The sequence below is a fragment of the Thermobia domestica genome, chromosome 1 (genome assembly GCF_964235325.1).
Source record: "Thermobia domestica chromosome 1, izTheDome1.hap1.1, whole genome shotgun sequence".
Taxonomy (NCBI): Eukaryota; Metazoa; Arthropoda; class Insecta; order Zygentoma; family Lepismatidae; genus Thermobia; species Thermobia domestica.
This window is the reverse complement of record NC_137454.1, coordinates 97,155,763-97,176,577: the sequence shown is the minus strand read 5'-3', so window position 1 is coordinate 97,176,577 and position 20,815 is coordinate 97,155,763.

Below are 20,815 nucleotides of genomic sequence, written 5' to 3'. Positions count from 1 at the left end.
GAGACATATCTTGAGTACTATAATGTAATTTGATTGGAACATGATCACATCAATTTTTAATGGATTGAGAACATTAATATAGATTTGTGAAATGTGATTAGCAGAAGTAATGACAATATTTGGTATGTTTTGTGATATAAACCTATTGGGTTTTTGGAAGATTATGAATGATATCAGTTATGTGACTTGTGACAAAGGTTTGAAAACTAGACCCCCACCCCTATTAGTTTTAAATACTATTCTTTTATTCAAATTAGCTTGAATATTTCATCTTTACATCAGTTTACAACCGACAAAGTCACCCAGACCGTTTACTGCGCGTGCTTGAATTTCTATATATTCACATTGAAAGCAATAATTAGAAATCACTATACCTGAACCCCAATAGCTCCTTTTGTATTTACTTGTTTTTTAATTAGCCTGTTGGATTTCAACGTATCAATAAATAATGCTTTTAAATCCATTTTTTAAAAAGTATACTTTTGGTTATTGTACATTTAAGACATGGTGGATTACTTCCTTTTGTGACAACTTTTAGTAATGAGTGGTGCTATCTTATCTACAGAATACTCCACACTTGAAAAATTTATTACAGTTGTTATCATAAGACAATAGTTATTGAACTTTCGCTAAATATGTTTACAGATAAAGTATTGCGTACAATAAGGAGGAACAAATGCTATCGAAAACTCGTCAAATGTTAAGGATTCTTGTAGACAATCCATGTAGTAAGTTGTGAATATATGTTAAAACTGAAGCCTACATTATGTATTTGATCAGTGCTAAAAAATACCTGTGAATTTTCATTAGGTAGGCTATATGTTAAAAGCATAGGAAAGAAAAAAACTAACACCAACTTTGCAATGGGAAAGGAGAATAAACTGTTTTACAAACTTCTTCTTCTTATGTCTGAAGTTTCATGAAAGTAAAATTTATTTATTTGTACAAGTAATCACCGATTTATTTCCTTTTTATCTGTATTCTTTTTTCATGTCTATATGACATATATTCAAAGATCATTTACTTATTTAAACAGGTTTTTATGTCGATGCGCTAGGTTATATATTTCTATTGTATTGAATTAGATTCAATCTCCCAACATGACCCTCCTCCTCTTTGCTAAGCGGATAGCGTCCCTGCTTTCGGGTTGGCAGACCACAGTCATAATTCGTTATGGTCCCTTATCGATTTTGACCGTGCAATTTGACCTTGTATGTCCATATCAGATAACTCGCGGCCGAATGTGATTGTCGACATAGGTTGTGAGAGGTGCTGCTTCAGTTTTTCCGTCACTTGCACCACAGATGCACGTTGGTTCTGATTGATAATCCTCTTTAATGCTAGGCGGAACCTGTCACTGAGGATTTCCTTCAGACCAGTTGTTCTTCTTCATTCATGTGGTTTTGTTGTGAATTTTGTAGACTGTCATCAACTACATATCCAATAACACACCACTTCGTCACGCTCACACCACATAAATAAGCATCAACTTAACCATTTTGGGAAATCAGAAAAAAATCGTACGCACATTTTACAGTATCAGTTTGCTCAGTTCGCTGCACACTGGCGTTCTACTGATCCTAACATATTACGGAAAAAAGTGTGATTTACCATATACGAAGTAGCGTGCACCTTTGGCGTACAGGGTTCCGGGTTCGATTTCTGATGGGAAAGCCATAAAATATTTTAAACCCATTATTGTGATTCGGATTCCATGTGTAGATGCATATATTTTCTAAGTTTCGGAAGTCCTGTTTGATAGAGTGTACGAATGAGAGAAAAAATAAAGTAAGAAGAATGGACGGTCGTGTGTAACTGTCATACATGTATACATTTAAAATGACTGATCGTTACAAGCGATTGTACCCATATGGCAGAAATCTGGTAGTATACATTTCCTGGTAGAGAAACGAATAATGACACGTCCGTGGTATTGAGATCATTTGTTATTGATCACTTCGCTCTACAGAAAGTTTGTCATATGGGTTAGATGATGGGTTTACGTTTGTGCTTTGGAGGAAAGTAATATGATGTTTTGTATTTGTTAACGTATTAGATAATTAGAAGAATGTTTAGGTGCTTGGCGTGTGACAACAGTGAGTGATAGTATTGGCAAAATGGCTTTGGATCATTTCATATTTGTTTCTATCTTGCCTCGACGAAGACTAAGGGGGAAGGATGGAAAAAGCATACCAATTATAAGTGAGATGTTTGTACCTGTAGATGTGTTCTAACCATACCTTTGATACTGTGCGTGAACTTCCATTCTTGTAATGCTGTATATGTGTACATGGCGATATTCATTTGTGAAGGATAGTTTATTAATTAACTGTCCAATTTGGTTGACATAAATCTCATCATTGGGGAGGGAAAAAGTAAAAAAAATGCAAAATGGGACATTGCCTTATCGTTATTTCTTTCAAAGATTGGATTTTCGAATCTGGGAAGATGGCATTTTCCTGAACTGAATATTTCTCAGCCATTGGATTGGCAAAGTAAGTCTTAACTTTGTCAATCCAATGGCTGAGAAATATTCAGTTCAGGAAAATGCCATCTTCCCAGATTCGAAAATCAAATCTTTGAAAGAAATAACGATAAGGCAATGTCCCATTTTGCATTTTTTTTACTTTTTCCCTCCCCAATGATGAGATTTATGTCAACCAAATTGGACAGTTAATTAATAAATTATCCTTCACAAATGAATATCGCCATGTACACATATACAGCATTACAAGAATGGAAGTTCACGCACAGTATCAAAGGTATGGTTAGAACACATCTACAGGTACAAACATCTCACTTATAATTGGTATGCTTTTTCCATCCTTCCCCCTTAGTCTTCGTCGAGGCAAGATAGAAACAAATATGAAATGATCCAAAGCCATTTTGCCAATACTATCACTCACTGTTGTCACACGCCAAGCACCTAAACATTCTTCTAATTATCTAATACGTTAACAAATACAAAACATCATATTACTTTCCTCCAAAGCACAAACGTAAACCCATCATCTAACCCATATGACAAACTTTCTGTAGAGCGAAGTGATCAATAACAAATGATCTCAATACCACGGACGTGTCATTATTCGTTTCTCTACCAGGAAATGTATACTACCAGATTTCTGCCATATGGGTACAATCGCTTGTAACGATCAGTCATTTTAAATGTATACATGTATGACAGTTACACACGACCGTCCATTCTTCTTACTTTATTTTTTCTCTCATTCGTACACTCTATCAAACAGGACTTCCGAAACTTAGAAAATATATGCATCTACACATGGAATCCGAATCACAATAATGGGTTTAAAATATTTTATGGCTTTCCCATCAGAAATCGAACCCGGAACCCTGTACGCCAAAGGTGCACGCTACTTCGTATATGGTAAATCACACTTTTTTCCGTAATATGTTAGGATCAGTAGAACGCCAGTGTGCAGCGAACTGAGCAAACTGATACTGTAAAATGTGCGTACGATTTTTTTCTGATTTCCCAAAATGGTTAAGTTGATGCTTATTTATGTGGTGTGAGCGTGACGAAGTGGTGTGTTATTGGATATGTAGTTGATGACAGTCTACAAAATTCACAACAAAACCACATGAATGAAGAAGAACAACTGGTCTGAAGGAAATCCTCAGTGACAGGTTCCGCCTAGCATTAAAGAGGATTATCAATCAGAACCAACGTGCATCTGTGGTGCAAGTGACGGAAAAACTGAAGCAGCACCTCTCACAACCTATGTCGACAATCACATTCGGCCGCGAGTTATCTGATATGGACATACAAGGTCAAATTGCACGGTCAAAATCGATAAGGGACCATAACGAATTATGACTGTGGTCTGCCAACCCGAAAGCAGGGACGCTATCCGCTTAGCAAAGAGGAGGAGGGTCATGTTGGGAGATTGAATCTAATTCAATACAATAGAAATATATAACCTAGCGCATCGACATAAAAACCTGTTTAAATAAGTAAATGATCTTTGAATATATGTCATATAGACATGAAAAAAGAATACAGATAAAAAGGAAATAAATCGGTGATTACTTGTACAAATAAATAAATTTTACTTTCATGAAACTTCAGACATAAGAAGAAGAAGTTTGTAAAACAGTTTATTCTCCTTTCCCATTGCAAAGTTGGTGTTAGTTTTTTTCTTTCCTATGCTTTTAACATATAGCCTACCTAATGAAAATTCACAGGTATTTTTTAGCACTGATCAAATACATAATGTAGGCTTCAGTTTTAACATATATTCACAACTTACTACATGGATTGTCTACAAGAATCCTTAACATTTGACGAGTTTTCGATAGCATTTGTTCCTCCTTATTGTACGCAATACTTTATCTGTAAACATATTTAGCGAAAGTTCAATAACTATTGTCTTATGATAACAACTGTAATAAATTTTTCAAGTGTGGAGTATTCTGTAGATAAGATAGCACCACTCATTACTAAAAGTTGTCACAAAAGGAAGTAATCCACCATGTCTTAAATGTACAATAACCAAAAGTATACTTTTTAAAAAATGGATTTAAAAGCATTATTTATTGATACGTTGAAATCCAACAGGCTAATTAAAAAACAAGTAAATACAAAAGGAGCTATTGGGGTTCAGGTATAGTGATTTCTAATTATTGCTTTCAATGTGAATATATAGAAATTCAAGCACGCGCAGTAAACGGTCTGGGTGACTTTGTCGGTTGTAAACTGATGTAAAGATGAAATATTCAAGCTAATTTGAATAAAAGAATAGTATTTAAAACTAATAGGGGTGGGGGTCTAGTTTTCAAACCTTTGTCACAAGTCACATAACTGATATCATTCATAATCTTCCAAAAACCCAATAGGTTTATATCACAAAACATACCAAATATTGTCATTACTTCTGCTAATCACATTTCACAAATCTATATTAATGTTCTCAATCCATTAAAAATTGATGTGATCATGTTCCAATCAAATTACATTATAGTACTCAAGATATGTCTCAGTCTACAAATTTCAAAGAACTAAAGACCATTTTAATAAATTCACCTGAAAACAATACAAAACATATCTATCGGGAGCAATAAACCCTTTGCAAGCTCCTACATCAAAAAAAAAAAAAAAACTGTATCATAACAATCATATCATCACAACTTCAATCAAAAACTAGTTCACTTTACATACCGGTAACTACATTATCCACTTATCGACCAGCATTGTCAGCAAAATATGTCACATTTATCACTCGCTCTCAACAGTTTTATCATAAATATCAGCGTATAAAAAATAAAAAAAAAATCCAAAACACTTCATCATCACCAAAAGTTCAAAGGTTAATCAAATTATATCTGTGCTTACAAGCTATGGTATTGGTATAAATCTGTAATACTCTCTCTGAGGTCACTCATCCTAACAAGTATTGAAAACATTTCAATGCTCTTTGCAAAAGCAGTAAAACACCATATCCATTATTAAATAATGCGTTATCTATATAGACAGACTCTTTTAAAGCTGCTGCTTTTGCTAATTTCCTTCAAGACTTCTTCACACCACTCCGTCCCACATATTCATATAGACATCCATCCAACACATTCATTTCATCTTCTGTTTCATTACAACCTCATATCCTTCATACTCTTCCGCAAAATAAATCTCAAACAAAACCATTCATAGTTCAAATATCCGTACAGTTATTCGTAACAAAGGAATAGTGCCCCTGTCTTTAATTCAATAAACTATCGTCATATTAAACTATGCCCTCTTATATTACTTACTTTGTTACCCACAATTTTTACTATCATTCTGCACACTGGATATTTTCCTGTCACCTGGAAACCCTCTAAAACGTTAATGTTTCCAGACCAAGAAAAACTCATACCATCTTATCATCCTACCGTACAATTCAATTAACGTTTGCTTTTAGTAAAACCCTATAACGTATTATAGTAAAACGTCTGTATGCATACATAACAACACAAAATACATCCCATACATCAAGCAAAATTTCACCCAGGATATTCGATCAACAATCAACTACCGGTCTTGACTACCATGGTTACACAACATTATAATTAGATCAAACCAACATGTCTTGTATTATTTAACTCAAAAAATATTTAACAAAGTAAACACCACACAATTGCATACACAATAATTCATCTTCAATTTCCTATCTTGTATATAAAACTGATATACAAGTTTTTAAATCAACCGCCTGTCATATATTTCAATATATAACTGCTTCTCCCATCCTATTTTCCTTCACTGTTGAGTACCTCAAAAAATCTGCTCTGTCACCAGATCTCTATGTTCCCAATATGTATCCACTTCCTGATAACTTCAAATCTTTCAATATGCCACCAACACTATCTTTTCTTGCGTTAAAATCTAGTATCCAATCCATCAACATTGCTCTACAGATAATAATTAACAGTTTTCTTCAGTGGTGCAGCAAATAAAAACTAGCAATCAACACCACAAAAAACACAAATTATCATCATCATTCCTCCGTAAAACATCAAAAATCCATAAAAAAAATCCTAACTACCTTTCCCTAAAACTAAATCAAGCTCTCATCCAAGCACATTCAAGTGTAACTTAGTTAATGGTCACATTCACTAAACATCTCAGTTAAAAACATCTTCAAACAATCGCAAAAAAAAAAAGCATACAATAAAGTTAACTTATTAAAAAAAAAAAAAAGTGTCGGCAAACGTCCTGAATACTGAAAGCAAACACAATTCTAAATACATACAAGGCGTCTTTTACGGCCTGTGCTAACTTACGAAAATGCTGCATGAGTTAAAACCATCCACACAGTTTACAAAAACTTATTAATGATGGAACAATGTGCTTTCCACATTGCATATCGAGTCAAACTAATTAGTCCTACAGCAAAGTTGTGCAACCAAATTCAGTTTCCTACACTCCATTTTCATCTTAAAACTTTGCGTCTCGCATACATATGCTCTCGTTATAACCCACGACCCCTTACTTTAAAATACTATGTGCCTTTTAGCTCTCCATCCTTCTCCATGTTAATATTATCCTCCAACGCTATCATTGGTCTATACTCTCTATTGCTACAATCTACCTCCTGAGCCCTTTGACCATTAGGGTCTCCCAAATTATCAAGTTCATGATCATCTGCCACTCATATTTCCATTATTTGTACACTAAATCCATCTACCACTACCAGGGTTCCCATTATCTACATTAAAAGCTTAAGCACCCCCTAGGCAAAAAAAAAAAAAAAACTTCATCTGCCTAACACTTCTGTGCTGTGATATACTAGCACACCTCGCCTCATCCCTCATGCTCATCATTCACAATATACAGGTATAATATACTTTATCAGTACATATTCATTATTCTTTCCATATTTCTACTCTTCCAGTTCTATACAATACTACACTAACTGCAATTTCCTCGTTAATTTCCTAGCAAATGTTAAGGATTGGAAAGATCCTTAAAACCTTAGCAATTATTATAATGTAATAAAAACTTCTATGAAACATCACACAATCCTTAAATCCTCCAATTATACATCACTCTTCCCTAAAAACTGCATAACCCTCTAAAATGGTACAAGTCAATATAACTAGCTATAAACAAACAAACGAACAACAAACGTATAAGTTCCAATAAAAGTTTATATTTTGTGTATTTGTTCACATAACAATGCTAGGTTGCAATGTTCACATCCTTCTGCATTTCCACAACCACCGCATATATGTGGTATCTTTCTTTCATGCCAAAATAAATAATTCATTGTGTGTCTGTATTAACGCCTAATATGTACACCTATATCTTAATAAACAAATCTAGTTAGTATATAATGCAAATCTGACATTCGTGTGGTATCATCTCGTTCTCATAACATTTTATGTAGTTATCACACATATTACAAGTGTGTAATTCATCACCGGGTAGTTCTATCAAATACACCCATAATCGTGTTTTCCATATTATGCAATAGATGGCTCCACATATTTTCACGCAATCTGTTATTGCTACCGCATTCACCGTAAATAATTATAATATTGTATATGGTAGTTCCTAAATAAATTAAAAATCGGGTTCAAAATTCTCTATTGTAACTACACAGCATTCTTAAATAAGTAAAAAAGTTCTGTCTACAAATTTTTTCGCATATACGTTCTCATATATATACTCTCATATTTTAAGTGTCATAAATATAAACTAAAATTCTAGCCACAAAAAAAAAAAGGTATTGCCTTCTACGGTCCTACCATCCATTGGATGGGAATGAAACTCTTGATAAATATTACAATAAACTACATTAAAGTTTATATTTTGTGTATTAGTTCACATAACAATGCTAGGTTGCAATGTTCACATGCTTCTGCATTTCCACAGTCAACGCATATATGTGGTATCTCTCTTTCATGCACAAATAAAATAATTCATTGTGTGTCTGTATTAACGCATAATATGTACACCTATATCTTAATAAAACAAATCTAGTTAGTATATAATGCAGGTCTGACATTCGTGTGGTATCATCTCGTTCTCATAACATTTTATGTAGTTATCAGAAATGTTACAAGTGTGTAATTCATCATCGTGTGCCTCTATCGAGTACAGTCATAATTGTGTTTTCCAATTTATACAATAGATGGCTCCACATATTTTCATGCAATCATGTGTTGCTACCGCATTCACCGTAAATAATTATAATATTGTATATGGTAGTTCCTAAATAAATTAAAATCGATTCAAAATTCTCTTGTAACTATACAATAGTTTTTTAAATAAATGACAAAAAAATGTTCTGTCTACCAAATTTTCGCATATAAGTTCCCATATATAATCCCATATTTTAACTGCTCTAAGCATAAATTGCATACTTTCGGTCGCAAGCGATTTTCTGCTAGCGACAACCGCAATAGCGTGGCTATTGTGCTTTTTGGAACCTACCTACTCCATATCCCGGAGACTTTTCTGTGTCATTCCTACGAGCCCTGCACTCCAGACTGATCAAGCCAAGGGTGTGCAGTGCTACGGGTCTGTCCGGAAACTTCCTCCTACCTTGGTGGCTATCCAAACGGGTCACCTCACCTTCATCATCTCTCATCACATCATTGTACACTGCTCTAGTACCTTAAGTTTGGGCTTCGGTCCATCTGTTGATCTCCATGGCGGATCCTCCTCAGATCACTGGGGCTTCGATGGATGGTCGTCACGGAGGATTACCCCCAGTCTTTCTCGCTCCACCGGCTCAAGCCACGAAGGTGGAAAGACGGAAAGAGGGCAGCAGACAACGTAGAGCCTCAGAGCACTCCAATGCCTCCACCATCTCGAACGCCTCCAGTCGATCAAGATCGCCACTTCGCACTGTGAATTATGCTGAGCGTGTAAGAAACTCACCGCCGGCTAAGAGACAACATTTGTCAGCAACATTGTCAGCATCCAATGCTATGGATTTGGAAACTGCTCATACTTCTTCACAATCACCTATGATTACTCCATCATCCGAAAATCAGCTACATTCATTTTTACTCCAGAATTTTGACCCGAAATTCGAAAATGTTAAGTTTGTAGTTCTCCAGCTACGGAAGTATCTTCCAAGCATAAACGTCACTAGAGTTGTTAAGACTCGCAACGGAATCATTCTGAAATCAACTGATCCCAAGTTTGCCATCACTGTACGCAACAAAGCCTCGTTTGAAATCTTTGGCAAGAACGCTACAATGGAAACTCTTAGTTCATCTCGGCGCAAACAACCACCACCTCCTAAGAAACCTCCCCTTTTGTCCGTGGTTATTAGGGGAGTTGAACCGTCGTATACAGACGAGGAAATTTCAGAAGAGTTGCGGGCAGAGGGACTTACCATCACGAAAGCACTTCGAATTCGCAATGATCAAGGACCGACCTTTATGGTACGGATATTAACTTCATCCCAAGAAACAATCGATACCCTACTTGCAAATGGTGCTTTCATCTATAAGCAACGACATCGAGTCGAACCCTCTCGTTCTTCACCCCCGTTACCGATTCGTTGCGAGAAATGCCAAGTTTATAACCAACACACAACTGCAAACTGTCGTAACACTGCCGTCTGTGGCTACTGTAGTGGCACTCATCCTACTCGTTCATGTACTAATCTAAACCTACCACCTCGCTGCGCTACTTGCAATGACCAACATCCCACTTATAGTTATAAGTGCAAAGGGAAACCTCCACCAGAAACTTCACATCCTGAATTAGTAGCTCCATTACGAACACTTGATTCATCCACCAACACAGACTTTCCAGTTGAATCCACACCAGTCACTATCGATAAACTTCTGGCTTTCACAACTCTCGCCTTACAAAATATCCATCCTTTTATCCGCCCACATATCTTACAACAGATTACTCATGCCGCCCGAATCATCTTCCATGCTTCCTTTAATGCTACGTACTCGAACACCGATGTCTATTTTCACACAACAAATCTTCCGTCCGACTTCTAACTACCTCTGCATACTTCATATCATGGGTATTGTGTTCTTATTTCTAAACATTCGATCCTTAACCAAAAACAAGCTGCTCTTTGACACGCTTCTGCTAGAAGAAAAGGTGAACGCCTTCCTTCTGAACGAAACCTTCTTAAAACCCCGTGATACTATACACATACCCCGTTACAACATACTTCGTTGTGACAGCCAGCTTCCTGCTCACCGAGCTAACGGTGGCGCCGCTATTGGCTTCTACCACGCTTTACCATTTCGACGCCATACCTGTCCACTTACCAATCTTTCAGAGCATGTTATCACAACATTATATTTTCCCAATATCGCAATCAGTGTCATCACCATTTATATCCGTCCTGGACATCAGATTCCTCTTGCTTTTTTCCAACACATTTCACATAACTTTAAGCACTATTTAATCATGGCAGACATCAATCTCCATAGTCGAACTGATAATGAACGCACTACGTTCCTTCAATTTATTTCTTCGCATACAACAGGAATTATACATGATTTACCCACACCGTCTCGTCCTATCTCTCAGACAACGCCTGACGTTATTATCACTTCTAATACCATAGCTTCCCACTGCACAGTCGAAGTTCTTGATCTCATTGGCAGCGATCACGCACCTCTCAAACTTATTTATCACCACAATACCGCCAACAAACCTGTCAATGCACCACCTCCTCGTACATCACTTCGTTATGACAAAGCCGACTGGAACAAATACCGTGAACATATTACCCAATCACTTCAAAATCACGCACCACCATCTACGGAAGAGCAGCTATACCAAAGCATAACTACAATCAGCTCTACTATTTCTCACGCATCCGAACTCTATATTCCATGTTCAACTTCTGTTCCATACAAACCACAACTACCGCCTCAATACTTAACCATGATTCGCCGCTCTCGACAGCTTTATCGCGAATACGTTCGTACTAGAAACCCAGAAACCCTTCACCACCATCACCAACTGCAACGCACTGTTCGTAATTATCTCAAGGCATATAAACTGAGAAACTGGGTAAAAACTTGTAATAACCTCAATGAAACTAACCACCCTTCTAAATTCTGGAAACGTTTCAACGCACTCTGCGGTAAATATACAAAACCTCATTATCCTCTACTCCATAATAACACACCACTTCAAAGTGATCAGGAAAAAGCCGATGTCTTTGCAGACTACCTGCAGGAAATTTTCACACCTACACCTCTTACTGATCTCACAGCTCCGCATCCTGTTGACCATCTACCACTTGACTCTCCTCATTTACAGCCCAGTATCAATCATACGCTTCCAAATCATCCGCTCACAACACCCATTTCCACAACCGAAATTCTCACTGTCGTTAACCGCAAACGTAACTCTGCCCCAGGTTTTGACAATATAACATATAGGCACATTAAAGAAGGCCCTCCTATACTTCTAACGCTTCTCGCCCTCATCTATACTTTCATTCTCCGCACCGGATTCTTCCCAACGGATTGGAAAACTTCTAAAACACTTATGTTCTTGAAGCCAAACAAGCCACCTACCGCCACATCATCTTATAGACCTATTCAACTGACATCCACCTTTAGCAAAATTCTCGAACGCATCATCGTTAAAAGATTGCACCCGTACCTAGAATCCAAAAATATCCTTCCTATTCATCAAGCAGGTTTTCGCCCGGCCTTCTCTATCAATGATCAACTCCTTCGCCTCACCAGCCTCATCACAAATCATTATAATTCTGTCAAACCTTCTTGTCTACTTTTATTCGACCTCGAAAAAGCCTTTGATAAAGTCTGGCACCTGGCACTTCTCCATAAGCTTTTCCATTTTGCTTTTCCCATTACATATATTCGCTTCATTTATCACTTTCTTGTATGTCGTCTCTCCTACGTCAGCATCAATAATCAACTTTCTCATCCCATCTTCCTTCTGTCAGGAGTACCACAAGGTTCTGCTCTATCTCCGCTGTTATATATCATTTTTGTAGCCGATTTCCCTCCACTTCCTCCTGATGTGTACCTATTTCAGTATGCTGATGATACTGCCTTTCTAGCCTTAGGAAATACTATCCGTCAGATCACTCGAGCTCTCCAAGAAGCCATCAACAAGTTCACCCATTGGTGCCAGAAGTGGAGTCTTTCAATCAATGCAGCAAAAACACAGGCCATTACTTTTATACCCCCACGAAAACGCACCAGAGTACACCGCAACCCCTCGCTGCTTTCACTCACAGTTAATGACGCTCCGATTATTCAAACCCGATCCGTTACTTATCTGGGCATTCTTTATGATTCTCACCTCACGTGGAAACCACACCTCAAGAAAGTAGCTGCCAAAGCTTATCAGCGCCTGAACCTTCTGAAGCGACTGACTGGCACAACCTGGGGCCTACAACCTAAAACAGTTCTGAATACATATAAAGTGTTCATGCGACCAGTGCTTACGTATGGGTTTACCGCGTGGATTTCCGCCCTTCCAACATATTATGAAAAATTACGCATCCTAGAGCGACATGCGTTCCGCATCGCTCATCGTATTCAATTACCAAGCCCAACTCGTGAGCTGTATGATCTCGTCACCTTCCCCGACATTTCGTATCATCTTGAATCTCTTAGACAGAAGTTCATCACTGTCAGATACACTTCTCATCAGCCATTACTCCTCGATACTATGCACTATCATGCTCTTCATCCTGTCCGTCCCCGCTATGCTTATTCCCCACTTAGTCTGCTCTTCACTCTATACTGTTATACGCTGCCACCTGATCACCCGGACTTACTCCTACTCGAAGACTATCAAATTCATGCCCACTTACCGCACGTATTTCCATCATTTTCTGCACAGTAAGACCTTCTGTCTCTAACAGGGCTCCCTACGTCCTCATCAGCCTAGAGCAGCCCCTAGGCAGAAGATAACCTCATTTGTCATACTAATTTCCCTTGTGTTTGTCCTGTGTACCGCACTTCATCCCATTACTCACCTTCATTCTCTTTTAATATAACCTCTAATTATTAGTCGTTTAATCTATAAGGATTTCTCAATCATCAAATCATATATATAGTTGTGTTTGGAGTTTAACTATTTATGCCTGTTTTCTTCATATAAAGTTCCTTATATGTTTATGATCACTTTATATTTTCACTCATTATCAGTGTTATTTCACTTTTCATTCATTCTATGTGTATATAACAATCTGTAACATCAATTTATACTTATATAGTTAAGTAGTTTCACCTCTCCTTAATTTATGATTATGATCGAAAAGGTCATAATGCCCAGATATTCGATGATAAATAAATAAATAAATAAATTAAATCACTTAGCCCATCTGCCTATTAACCCTCTATCCAATAATCCTATATACCTCTCCCCCCTCAAAGAGGGTGTAGCCCTCTAATAGGGTGCTAGCCTCCGGCTAGCAAAAAAAAAAAAAAAAAAAACATAAATTGCATCGCCTCCATAGCCAAGTCAAAGAGCACCCACCTCATAGGCTGGATGAAGGTTTATATTCTGTGTAACTTTTCAGATACTAATGGAAAATTGTAATGTACACACGTCTCTGTTTTTCCACAGTCAACGCCAATATATGGAGTTTCTCTTTCATGCCTAAAATAAAATAAATCAATCTGTGTCTATATTAATGCGTAATATGTACCTCTATATCTTAATAAAACATAAATCTAATTACTATATAATGCAAGTCTGACAATCACGTGGTATCATGTCATTCTCATAACATTTTATATTGTCGCAAACGCAGATACTACGTAAATCCTTCAGCCTATTTGTATCAATAGTTGATAACACAATACAATACGTATATTCCAAATACTTGTACTACACCACGCATATACATAATTGCCCATTCAAAACTTTCAACAATTTCTAATTGTACAATTATTTTCGTGTAAGTGCGTTGAATACTAAAAATCAACAGTTTTCATAATTTCGTCTACGCAAATATATAATCTGCAGAGTTGTATGCTAATCAATGTGTTCCGTATTAGTACATAATCTATACCAATATAAATATACCATTCCAGCACTAAAAGTACAATTCGTCTAAATTTTAAATAACTAGTCAATAACATTAAAATATAAATAATTATATACATTGTAAATAATTCAATCGATAATATTCTAATTTCGTAAGTTGTATTTATAAATAAGTCCCTAAGTATAAAAAATACTATATTCCAATAATTCAAATCTATTCAAAACTGTTTTAACATAATGGCAGCAACATCCTCTCCGGTAAACGTAAAACAATAACACCAGTAAATACAAGTCTTTGCCTATGTCTTATGCCTTCAAAATTGTTGATTCATGCTTTCAATAGTACACCAATACTAAAATATGGGTTTCTCTTAAAAATATTACCCGTTGTATTCATTAATATATTATTTCCTAAAATAATAAAACTTTCCCAAACATTCCACATGTCATCTTCCCTATGCATCATGCTAGTCTCATTCCATAATAATTTTGTTATCTCCTAAGCTCATTCTAAAATAGCTTAAAACCCTATCTGTAATGTTATACATTAGCAGTTAAAATTGTCTCATACTTTACAAACAAAAAATATTAAATATTTTTACATACATAAAGCATTTTATACCCATTTCAATAGTTGCAAATACGTCAATTATCTGTCAAATGTATTTGCTGTTGCTTCAAATTAAATCAGTTCCACACGTAAAAATCAATCACCATATAAAGCTTCCCAACTGTTATCAAATATTATAAGGAATATATATTCTTATAATTCAATACATGGTAAATAAAAACAATATAATTATCTCTGGTACTTGTTAATTCTATAATAGCAGCTACATAAATACTCTAGTTCGCAGTAAATACAATATACTTAAATATTATGCTCCATACCGTAATCCAATTTAAAATATTTTCAAGCTATTATTTATTTAATTCTTTCAAATGGAAATCGTAGTGCCAATTAGCATAAATACAATCTTCAGCATTTCCTCAATATGTGCAACATTCATCAATGCAAACCAATACTAAACAATTCCCAAGCAACGTGTAAATTGTAATACTCCACCCATTCCAAATCCATCGTGTGCCGTTCCGCACATTCACTACGTTAACGCAAACCAATACTAAAACTGCACCCGAATATAATCTTAAATACATCTATACAAATAAAATATAAGTTTGTTCTATTTTATAGCAATTCAATATACTTCTACAAACCATATTATTAAATAAAAATCCTAAATAAATAATAAACAACCCTACAAAGTGCATACGTATCCAGTTAAACCTAATTTAATAACCTCATTACAAACTAATATATTACGCTTAAATGGTGCTTCAATTCAATAAACAATAATAGCTTTCTCTATTTATTTTATTCTCTTCTCTTTCTTGTACATCTAAATCTCATGTAATTCACCTTAAGTCTCCCCCTTCATTCTGTATCAGTCTCCCATATAACGTGGCTGTTAAATAAAGTTGTAATTATTGCCAATAGATGGCAGCACAGTTGTACATATCGTAGTACTGTGGGGTTCCGCTTTCTTTATCAAAATGTCTCGTTATCTATTATTATTATTTCAATTTTATAATAATTAAGTACATGCTAAAACAAAAAATAATATAAATTAATCACATAATGCAATAATATGTTAAACTATGCAACTTCGCCCAGCCAAATTCTTCACAATTTTAATTACCATCAATCTATACGACAATGCAAGCAAAACGCGCGCATTCGCATTTCAGAGTCCTACTATGGAGGAACCTCTGTTCAACAATCACGCAACGCCGCCATATTGGAAAAACAAATCCGTCCATCAAAACCACAATCGGCAACGCTCAATTCTTCATACGTAAGTATATACATATAATAAGTATTATAGGTTAATTAATATTGATCATTTCCAATTATATAAATAAAAGAATGTTCAAGGTAAATTCATAATTAATCTAGTAAAAATTAAAGTATAATTCATAATTAGGGCTTGGTCTCATTACGTAAAAATTATATTATAGGTAACTATACATAGTCTAATCACTGTAGAGCTCCTCCCTGGCTAATCGGTTAACGTACGCAACTTTGGCGTGGTCAACCCGGGTTCTATTCCCGGCGGAAGCTCATGTGGTTCGGATTCCACGTTAATCAATATGTCCACGTCTCATATAACCTCACTGCTAAAAGAAACGCTAAACTAAAGTCAACAACAATCTAATTAGTTTTCGCTGCAACACTACAAAACATCCCTAAAAGAAAAATTTACCTATTTATGGAAAAATCAGTGTAATTATTCTCATTACAGACAACACTACGATATGGACATAAATTATATACAACTGCAACAACAAACAACCAGGAAATAGCCAACAAAATAGCGGCCGTGTCATCAAAGGTGCGTAAACTTTCTCTTCTTACTTAAGTCACAATAATAAATATATATACAAAGTGTGCCGGTATCTATAAATGAAAACACCATTAGCGTCCACGGCTACCAAGCAGCAAATATACAAATCGGGTGTGCAAAACTCGCAACAGTAATGGCGACAGCGCAAAGGTTACACATACGTAATAAAATATAAATGCAAGCGGTAAAAGTATAAAGGGAACTCGAAGCATAACCAAACAGTAAGGGCGCCAGCGGAAAAATTACACATACGTAATAAAATATACAAAGCGAGCGGTAAAAGTATAAAGGGAACTCGCACTACGGTCAGACAGTAATGGCGCCAGCGGAAAAATCACACATACGTAATAAGCTATACAAACAAGCTGTAAAAGTATAAAAGGAAGTCGCAATTAATTCCAACAATAATGGCTACAGCAAAAAATCACATACGTAATAAAATATATATAGCAAGCGGTAAAAGTATAAAGGGAACTCGCACTACGGCCAGACAGTAATGGCGCCAGCGCAAAAGATCACAGAGACACGTAATAAAATATACACAGCGGCGGCAAGTCCTCTGCTGTGTAGAGCTTTGTCTGTTACTACTTTGGACCACGATCCGATTTTCGATATGCTCTACCTAAATGCTGTAATGCGAATATTGAGAACTTATCTGCGATGAAAGTAGCTGCAAATAAATACATTACATAACTTATTTATTGCTATTGCACGATTTTTTAAAATTTGTATTCAATATTCACACATAACACACCGACGTTCTGTCAATACCTCAGATGTTATATTTTAAAGATAAGAATTACTTATGTCGTGAAATGATATGAATATATATATTCAACTGATATATACAACTGATGATATGAATATATATATTCAACTGATATATGCAACTGATGAATTGTAATGTAACTATTTTACATAATTTTCATGCATTGAGGAAAGTAGAATATCATAAAAGAATTTCACCTGAACGGGTATCGAACTCACGATTTAAACGCTCGGGGGTGTACCACTATGCTAACATGACCGCTTTTCGGAAGCTGCTTCTGAAATATAACTGAGCTCATACGTAAATGCTCTTTTCCGTATGGAAATCACAATGACGAAACGAGAGTGTGAATACATAGTCTCGAAATATTGTATCATTAAGTATTTCAATGTTACTTTTTTCTACACTTAATACCATTTCAACATGTCTTATTATATTTAACAGAAGGAAAAAACATATCTGTACATCGTTTCCCGATTACTAAGGTTGGCTTTGGAGGTTCGAACCAGCAGCTTTAGTTTACTGTTTTCCGAAGATACCCGAAGTTGGACTTCGAAAGAGTTTGTCTTAAAACAGCTATCATCATATCGCTCAATCTGTTTGGTATATGGTATATGTTTTTATACGTGTAAATTCAGTATAACAATTCATTCTTTAAACAGCTTTTCGTATGTATTAATATTCCTTTATAAAAACTGTTTTTGATATTATTATTACGGCACACCATTTTCAGATTTCTTTCGCGAGTCGTTGACCAAGTCGTTCCCCACCAGCGTTGCCAGACTCACAGCTCGGAATTATTCCAAAACCTGATCGAACTTATGCTAGATTCGGTCAAATTATGCTAGATCCTCATAATTACTAATTCAGGAGTTTAAAAAAACGAAGTTGAGATACGATAACGTAACTTAAAATACACAGAGAGCAAGAATGCAATACTTCACGCACCAAAATTTTAACTCAGCTAAATTAATGCAGTCGTTGCCAGACTCAATGGCGTATATATCGTATAAATGAATGCAAAGTTTTTGTTTACATATTTTGAAAGAAAATTACTTCGCAGCATAAGGGGAGTTGGGAATCGTCTGCTAGGGGGGGGGGCGGCAGATTTTTGGTCGGTCTCGGAGCTGTCATTTCAGGAATAAATATGATCATGAAGTCAGAAATAAAGATGGCGAAGTTGTCAAAAAGTTGGGGGGAGAATGGCCCCCATAGCTCCGCCCATGCCTCGGAGTTAAAGGATTAGAAAACCCTGGGTGGAGCCACAAAAAATCCCAAAGACGTTTCGAACTTACTTCGGAAAATAAGACTGCCTGTATGGTTTACCGACTGTATGAATCAATGGAAGAGGATACATTTCTGCCGTTCTTTTTCTTCCCACGGCCAACTTCTTTCTCATCTCCAGGTTTTACGGCTTTCTGATAAACTTGCTGAAATTGTGCTAGATTTGGGCAGGATGCTAAAAGCAAGATGCTAGATGCTAGAGACATGCAAATTATGCTAGATCTAGCATCATTATGCTAGATCTGGCAACGCTGTTCCCCACAGTAGGCGTGTCGTGCAAGTAACCAATCACACGTCAGGTACTAGCTTTTACCTATTGCTTCCTTCTCACAGCTCAGAACATTGGTAACTATGGATAGACGTACAGCAGTAATTACTTTATGGGAGTTGGAAGGTTATTCTGCAACTGCAGCTAGCAGGCGAGTAGGTGACCCGGCCTCTACAGGAAGGCGATGGATTCGGAAATATGGTGCTACAGGTCAGACTGATAATTTACGATCTCCTGGTCGTCCGCATGTGTCAACCGAAGCCCAAGATGCGAGATTAGTAAACGAAGCCCGGTTAGACCCACTAAGGACGTCTAGACAGCTAAGGGAAGTTTCTCTCTTTCCTGGTAGAAAGCATACAGCTCTGCGAAGGCTTCGTCATGCTAGGTTACGTGGCCGTGTTGCTGCCGTGAAGGAAAAACTCTCAGACGACCACAAAATTTACCGTCTCGCGTTTGCACAGGCGAATGTGGGTCTCAATTGGGAAAACGTAGTTTTCTCAGATGAATCCATATTCACAACATCAAAGGAGGGACGCCGTTTTGTGTATCGTCCGAGAGTCACCCGATATGACCATGGATATGTGGCTGCTTGCAATCGCAGTGGCCATGTATCTATTTTATGTTGGGGTTGGATTTCCAGTCGCGTAGCAGGACAGCTTCATAGAATTGAAGGACATCTGGACAATGCTCAGTACTTAGACATTATCAGTAATATCATGGTGCTATCTGTACGAGTATTTCAGCCTGATGGTGTAATTCAGTTCCAGCAATACCAGTCGCCAATACATACTTCCCGTGTGATTCAGGAATGGTTCGCAGGGCATCCTGAGATTGATTTAATCGACTGGCCGCTCGTGGAGCAGACCTCAATCTCATGGAAAATATGTGGGCAGAAGTGAAGCGTACTCTAAGGGAAAGTTGGCCTGAGGCAGATCCACCAAGAACTCAGGATGACCTGTGGCATCTTGTTTCCGAAGCATGGCTGGAGGTAGGGGAAGGAGATAGATTTGTCACCCATGTAATAGATTCCATGCCCAGAAGAATGGAGCGTGTAATAAATTCAGAAGGGTCTTGGACACAATATTAATGTCCCCGCCTTAACTCCCGAAAACAGCCCTTTTCAGGGCTCCTAAACGCTTCTGAAAATATTTCTAGAAATAAACCACTCCTTGTATCCGATTTCTGTGCAATCCTACTAACAAAAAAATGATAATTCGCTGCAAGTTTTGAACTCAAGACCTCTTTATTGGCAAGTCCGTACTCTACCAGTGAGCTAACATGAACACGCAAACCCAGCCTGAAGAAACACGACTTTCAATTTCTGGTATTCGATGACAATGATGCTCATATACTTGGCAAATGTTGTATTCAACTTGGGATATTCCGCAACACACACACACACACACACACACACACACACACACACACACACACACACACACACACACACACACATAAACAAAGAGAGAGAGAGAGAGAGAGAGAGAGATGAATATACAAAAGCATATTCAACGTATTCGAATGAGACTCTAAGTAACGACATTCCGTTCTAAAGAGAGTTTGTGTTTCTTCCCGTGACGTTAAGGGGATCGGGAAAAGTTATGTGTCTTGAA